Source organism: Pinus tabuliformis, chromosome 7, assembly GCF_031772625.1.
Source record: "Pinus tabuliformis cultivar Carrire ecotype Pingquan chromosome 7, CPIR1, whole genome shotgun sequence".
Lineage (NCBI taxonomy): Eukaryota > Viridiplantae > Streptophyta > Pinopsida > Pinales > Pinaceae > Pinus > Pinus tabuliformis.
In genome coordinates, this window is record NC_142293.1 from 693,086,643 (window position 1) to 693,094,601 (window position 7,959).

General features: G+C 36.5%; 1 pseudogene; it reads left to right on the forward strand.

Annotated features, from left to right (window-relative positions):
- The first annotated feature begins 6,923 nt into the window (after positions 1–6,923).
- Positions 6,924–7,610, forward strand: LOC149249385 (glycine-rich RNA-binding protein GRP1A pseudogene; annotated as a pseudogene).
- The last annotated feature ends 349 nt before the right edge of the window (positions 7,611–7,959 follow it).

The following is a 7,959-nucleotide window of genomic DNA, read 5'->3' on the forward strand; positions in this document are numbered from 1 at the left end:
ATCAACATTGTCAATGAATTCTTAAAAGAAATATCTTCTAAATTCGTGTGGCAAGTTGATCCTGAATCAAGAAACCATGCAACTTTCCACAAAGATAGTAAAGTATTAAATAAGTATTCATTTACTCCAATATTGAAATGTGCCACAACATAATGAGTGGATTCATGTGCTTTACCTTTTCCTTTATCTGATGTTTTTCCTTTCTCTTCATTCCTTTCCTATCTAATATTTTCCCATGAGATTTTACATGTGGAAGCATCATGTCCATTTCTGTTGCATTGTATGTAATGAAGATTAGGTATTTCTCCTTGGTAATTTCTGCTCCCTCTGCCTCTATTATTCTTTCTTCCATGTCCTCTTCGAACACCTATATCATTGTCACTTCCATTACAAGGAACTCGATTTGATCATTTTTCCTTATAAGGAACAAAACTAAACATTCATTTTCTTCTTTTTTATTTACAAGGAAGACCATAAAGCCAAATTAGTTATCTTGAACCTGACGATCCTTCCACGTGACACGACCCAATTCATGTAGGTATAAGCTTGCACGTCCATGTACTTTCCCCTTTGGAACCCATACTAATCCTAGTCATAGATTTGAGAATATATCAATGGTGAGGATTAACTATTAGTGGAAGTGGTAGTCCTTTTATGTTTTCCTGAGCCCTGCATTCACACTATGTGGTTTAACCCCATCGGTGCAGGTTATAAAACAACATACCTATGGCTGTACAAACCATGTGCAATTCTTATCCTTTTGTGCAAGGCACACAACTTCTTTAGGAGACTGATCAGTTGTCTTCTTCTTCCAAAAATCTTTCTCTCTTTTAGGAAACTTATCCACAAGAGAGTCAAAGGAAATCTCAACTTTTCCACTAGCTTGTAATGACTCAAGATAATGGGAATAAGTAGGATACAATGCCTTGGAAAAATTTGTGAGAGGAACATCCATTTTAACATAGGTGGCTTCTATATCATGCATAATGGCTCTTATCTCATAGGCTAAGGCAAGGAGATCGTCATCTTTCATAAATTAAACAACTTGATCATCAATTGGACAACTTCAAGATCAGACTGTAAGTCATTAAGGCTTCAAAATAATTTGTGAATGGTGTAATATAATGATTCACCTTTTCATTGACTGAATTTTCAATCAAGGCATAAGCCTGGTTGTTCTTGTTCTACCAGATAGTGAGCTCTTTGTTTGAAGTGGGCTTCTCGAGATGATTGTCTCCTTCTTCTTCACAAAATCCTTTCCACAACTCATTAAAAATGAGAGCATGCTTTGTCTTCGTAGACCATTCATGGTAGTTCTCTTTTCCAGAGAGAACTACTCCAACTATGGAGATGAGTGAATGCATCATCAAAAAAGACTATATTCTTTTGATTTCCAAAATAATTACAACCTTACTCTCATCCTTCTTGATATCTTCTATTTTGGTAAGAAATTGATATAATATGTAGATGGAAAAGCTTCACTCTTCACTATACTATATCAATACTTTAATAATTTAATGCGGGCTACATTCTATGCGTATAAATTGTCACATAATATATATACCACCACTCAATACATATAATATATATCACCACATACCATAACATACCACTCACGACATTCATAAAGAAAAAGGGCTCAACTCACATATGTAATATGATATATGGTCATAAAAACTTCGACTCACAAAAAAAATATAATATATGTATGCGCCATGTTTAAATCAATGCTCCAAATAATATATATATATATATATATATATATATACTACACACCATGGTCTTCAACAAAAAAACATTAAACACACAACTCAAAATTCAACACACAACCATGCCATCACCACACATATTACATACCATTTGCAAATGCTGAGTGTCTAACAGATTGTATGCACCCACATATGCACAATTTGTAGGATCCATGGAATATAATACATGATCTTCAACACATAGAAGCAATGAACAGACTCAAACACACTAGAGTTCATAGTTTTCCATATGAATCCCATTACACGATCTTTCCAACTCAGTAAACAAAGTTCATGGTGTTCAACACCGGCGCCAGAGTTTAATGCACCTCCAACATCCAACACCAAAAGCTTGACGGGGATGAGGCACATGGGATTTATGACTGCACATTGGCTAGGACTAAAAAGAATGGACTCACACAAAGATAATACACCACGACCTCCTTTTTTACAACGACCCAAGTGCAACACCATACACCATGAAATGCACCAAATTTCGCAGAGATCCAATGCATACCACAATCAATGCACAATCTAGAATTAACGCATAGATAGACAGAATATAGAGGGACAAAGTATAGTGGTAGGAAAATAGGAGTTACATACAAAAATGGGCTAATTTTGGACTTGTGCTCTGATACCTTGTTAGGCTATTTTTGTGGCTCTAAATGAATTGGCGAATTTCATGAACGGAATATAGAAATATATACAAGGAGAGGGAGACTATTGGGATCCATATTCCAAAGTCTCTTCATCTTCTTTATTTTTTTATTTACAATATTTACACTAATTTCCCAATCACTTCGGATTATGTATCAATGGGATTTTAAATGAATAAAATTTGAATTTTTAAAATTTGGAATTTTTGGCTCCAAATTTCTCAAGTTGGCCCAGGAAGAGTCTCATCCATTTGACCCAGCCAGTCAATATATAAAGGAAATTTGATCTCCTCCTCAAGGAAAAAATTTGCATGTCTCTCAAGCAAGTTTCTTCTAGACAAGCAAGTGAAGGAAAAGAAGGAAAAGTAGCACGAAAATAAGGACGAAATACATCTCTTTTTTTCTCTCTCAAGAAGGTCTCTCGTTCTCTTAGTTTGCATATTTTTTTGGAAGTTTCTTTTGTAGGGGGTTGAAATATCCTAAGCAACTACAAGGGTCAAAATTCTAAGAAACTTGGATGGTTTGGCCAGGTTTTACCATAAATTTGTTGAAGTTTAGTTTGACCTAGTTGATGATTAGAAGGTCTATATGTGTCTCTTCTTAAACATAAGAATTTCTCTATTAAAAAGGTTACAGGGTTTTTCTCCTTAGTGAATTTTCCCAAGGTAAATCTTTTGGTCTCTTTGTACATCGTGATCTCTATGGTTCTACTGTTCTTGTATGGTTGAAATTTCTGAAGTATAATTTCTTAATGATATATTGGAAAAATGAAACAAATATCGATATAATTAGAAATATTGGAAAAACGAAACAAATATCAATATAATTAGAATTAATTATCAGATTTTAGAAATATTGTGCTAGTATCTATTGCACTTGAAAAATAAATAGAGAGGAGGAATTATTTTGATGCATGGATACCTGAAATTCCTTAGTTTTTATTATATAACATGTGATTTTGTTCATCTGATATGTTTATTCATCTAATGATTCTTTGAACTTTTTTATACTGTAAGTGATTCAACAATGTTACATGTCATTTTTCGCATCCAATCAAATGGCCTTGAATCGAAATTAATCATCATCCATTCACACTTTGCAGTCATCCCCTACAGAGCCAAAAGTGACTCCTTTCTAAAAGTTCCAAGAATCCTAGATTACATTAGCTAAAAACCCTATTTTTTAGGATTAGCACACTTCCCTTTAAGGAAAACTGTAATGGTGTAGTTTGAATGCATGCGAACGGAGGTTGGTTTCCCAAAAAGTGCGATGATACTGGTAAATGGGTAAAAAATAAAAATTAATTTCGAAGATCCTCTTGCTAAAAGCTTCAGAAGTGGTTTTAACCATTTACTATTGGATAATATTCCAAGCTCCTAATCATGAGGCCTTACACTTATCCCCTATAACTTACCTCCCCCTAATGTGGATCTAAGCTCTAGAATGGTAAATCCCAAACCACCTCATTTACCCTATAAATTCAATACCTCCCATAGAGTCTGGTTTGGCTTTTGGAGACTCTTATTTATGCCCTTATGTTGTTGATTTGTTCCTAAGGTCCATAATCCATCCATGTGCTTGAGGTGTGATTGAAGGCTTGTTATTATGGCAAAGGAAGCACAATATAGATGGAAGAGATATAAAAGGTCAAGGTTTATAAGGGTTGTAATATTCTCCTACTTTTATTAATACAAAAGTGCCTTGTTTTCTTATACATTATGTCTCATTTATGCATATGTATAACAATGAATCCTTGGCTTCTTGTTTAGAGTTGTTTGTATATGCTATTTGTATGTTTTAGTTATCTTGCTTGTTTTGGATGTTTTGCAGGTTCTAATTTTAGCATTTGAAGTTGGAGCTAAAGCTTGCAAGTAGGGAGGAGAAAACTTGCATTATATTTCAAGTAGGTATTCTTCCCATATTTCAAACTTCTCTAAGGATAAACATTGTATTTTTGTCTTGGTTGTTTCTATATCAAGCCACTAGGTCCAGGGAGATTGTTTCTATCCACAAAAGGAACTTATACACACAAAAAATTGGCGACTCCACTCGAAATCGAACCTAGAATATTTGGTTTCACATACCAAAGATTGCTTCCATGGACAAAAGAAATCTCCTTAAACATAGTGATTTGATCTAGAAATAACCAAGAAAAAATTGCATTGTTTATCCTTATAGAAGTTTGAAATATGGGAGGAAGGATACCTACTTGGAATCCAATGAAATTTTCCTCCTTCTCTCTGCTTGCAAGCTTTAGCTCCAAATTCAAATGCTAAAATTGGAACCTGCAAAACGTCCAAAACAAGAAAGAGAACCAAAACATACAAATAGCATATACAAACAACTCTAAACAAAAAGCAAAGGATTCATTGTTCTACATATGCATAAATGAGACATAATGTATAGGAAAACAAGGCACTTTTGTATCAATAAAAGTAGGAGAATACTACAACCCTTATAGGCCTCGACCTTGTAGATCTCTCCCATCGATCTTGTCCTTCCTTTGCCACAATAGCAAGCCTTCAATCACACCTCAAGCACATGTATGGTTTATGGACCTATAGGCAAAAATCAGGAGCATGAGGGCATAGCTAATAGTCTCCAAACGCCAACCCAGAATCTATGGGAGGCAATGAATTTATAAGTTAAATCGGGTGGTTTTGGATTTACCATTCTAGGGCTTAAATCTACATTAGGGGGAGGTAATTTCTAGGGCATAAGAGATAAGGACTCAAGATTAGGAGTTCATGGTATTATCCAACATTAAATGGTTAAAACCACTTATGAAGCTTCTAGAAAGAGAAACTTCAAAATTAATTTTCATTTTTACTCATTTCCCACTATCATCACACTTTTTGGGAAAGCAACTTGCATTGGCCAGCATAGTTGGCATGTGTGCAAACTATGCCATCATAGGTTTCCCTAAAGGGAAGTGCGTTGATCCTAAAAAATAGGGTTTTTAGCCAATGTAATCCATGATTCTTGGAACTTCTAGAAAGGAGATGCTTTGTGCTCTATGGGAGATGATTGAAAAGTGTCAATGGGTGATGATTGATCTAGGTTCAAGGTCTTTTGATTGGATGCAACAAAATGACCTGTAAAAAATTCCCCCCTAAAGTAAAATGCGAGAAGCAGTGACTGAGGACTTAAGTGCTTTACCATGGGAAAATTTTGGATCAAGAATAGACTGGTTGAGATCATCAATTGTATTTTACAATAAATTATCATCATGATATCACTGCTGAGGTAGGCATACCCATACTCAGCATATAAGCCAATTTACATGTATAATGATCAAATTGATTGTCATGTCCACTTATGACAAATTGTAGACCCATGCTTGGATGAATTTTTGTATGACCATAGCCATCATACTTTTTAATCATGTATGAATCTTAAAATTGTAGCCCAGATGGATGGAAATAGATTCGGGGTCTTCTACCTCATCACTCGATAGTACGAGTCTAACCATGTCAATAGATGTGTTGGAGTTGCACATGGTAGGCACCATATGATTACTGACCAATGATGAAAGTTGTTAACAGATGCGAGAGGAACCACCGATAATGATAATGACCCTCAAGGCACTAAGCTCAGTCTATGAGGTATGAATGAATGATATCAAATGAAACACCACACAAAATATTTTGACCGAAGGCCAATGAGGAAAACCTATTGTTGAAAGTGATGAAACTTTCCATTGAGGTATGCAAGCTCCAAGGCACTGAAGGGAGTTTCTAAGTCAACTTCTTGGTTAATGTGATTATTTCGACAAGAGGTGACCCATTGCAGGACGACCTTAATTTTTCCCCCGTTAATGACATGAAATGGGTATCAAGATTTGACATAGAATGATGATGCAGAGTTGGTTCAAGGGTGGTAGACATGAAAAAAGGTTAAAGGTATTATAACATATGTCAACTCACGGTGTACTTCTCTTGAACATATCAACAACAATTTATGGAGTTGGCATCATTGACTCAAAGACCCATCATGAAGGCTTTCATTAAGGTATGACCAATAGAGAGGCAAGCGGATTCTCCCACCCAAAATAATTACGAAGGTGAGAGAGTTTCATGTTTAAGAGTGGATCATTTCCATAAAGGTCAAATGCCATGTTTCCCCAATTTCCCAACCATTTTTGGCTAGTACCCCTTTATTTTTTTATAATATTAAGGAGGATAACATAAGCTTTTCCTATAAGTTCATCCTTCAAATTCTTTCTCAGTATTTTTAACAAACCCTGAGAAGGAGTGGTTCAGTCTTTTATGTTGTTTAAAAGTTTATGAGTCCAACAATGGTATAACTCGACTTATTTTTCATGTTTAGAGAATTTGAGAAAAGAGGCAAAAAAAAACTCCAAGAGGTCATTCTTGTAATTTTAGTCTATTGGACTCGTTTATGGGGCGGTCTGTCCCTGGTTCGTATTGGTTCTGTTCGTTTTTGGTTTTGTTCTTGGATCTAGTCCTGTGTTAGTGGTTTATTGCTCTCTCTTGTTCTGTCAAGTTTTCTTAAACTTCAGTCTGAGAATATGGCTTCAGCAGATGTTGAGTTCTGATGCTTCGTTGGAGGTCTTGCATGGTCTACTGACGACAAAAGCCTGCAGGAGGCTTTCAGCCCCTATGGCGAAGTCGTGGAATCCAAGATTATAAGTGATCGGGAAACTGATAGATCCTGTGGATTCAGCTTTGTGACCTTCAACGATGAGCAATCGATGAGGGACACCATCGACGCAATGAATGGAAAGATGCTTGACGGGAGGAGCATCACCGTTAATCCAGCCCAGTCCAGAGGAAACGGGGGCGGTGGTGGAGGCGGTGGCTCTCGTGGCTACTGTGGGGGCGGTGGTGGTGGGGGTTACGGTGGAAACCATGATCGTGTTAAACGTGGTTATGGCGGTAGTGGCGGCTACAGTGGTGGTGGTGGTGGTGGTGGTTATGGTGGCGGCAGTGGAGGCTATGGTGGTGGTGGCGGTTCTCGCTATGGTGGTGGCGGTTCTCGCTATGGTGGTGGTGGTTCCGATGGTGGTAGCTGGAGGAGATAGGCAATATGATGCTGCGCTAGGATTTTTTTTTTTTTTTTGCAAGTGGTCTTATGTTTTGGTTCTGTAATAATCCTGTTGGTGGTAGAGCTATATGCTGGTAACTGTCCCTGGGCTTGGTATTTCGATGTTCTGTAAACTCTGTCTGGTTTTTGATCTGGAGCTTTGTTGCTCTCGATGAGCTATATTGAAGCGGAAAATCTGGTTCTAATACGTCTGTAATTGCAATCTGAATATGCACTATACAGTTTTACTAAAAAAAAAAAAATTAGTCTATTGGGCCCGAAAAGGCATAAAGCAATACCTAAGACAAACTTTTAGCCATGTTCGACTAAAGTATTAATTTTTTCATAAATAGTCTCTCCGGTATAGAAAAAGGTTAAACTTATACAAGGCAGGTGTCTTTCCATTTACTTTAACGAGTTTGAAAAGACAAGTGATTGGTAATATTTTCATGTTTTGGCAGTCTGAAAAGAGCTTAAATAGAACTCCTACTGGAGGAACAAGTGGT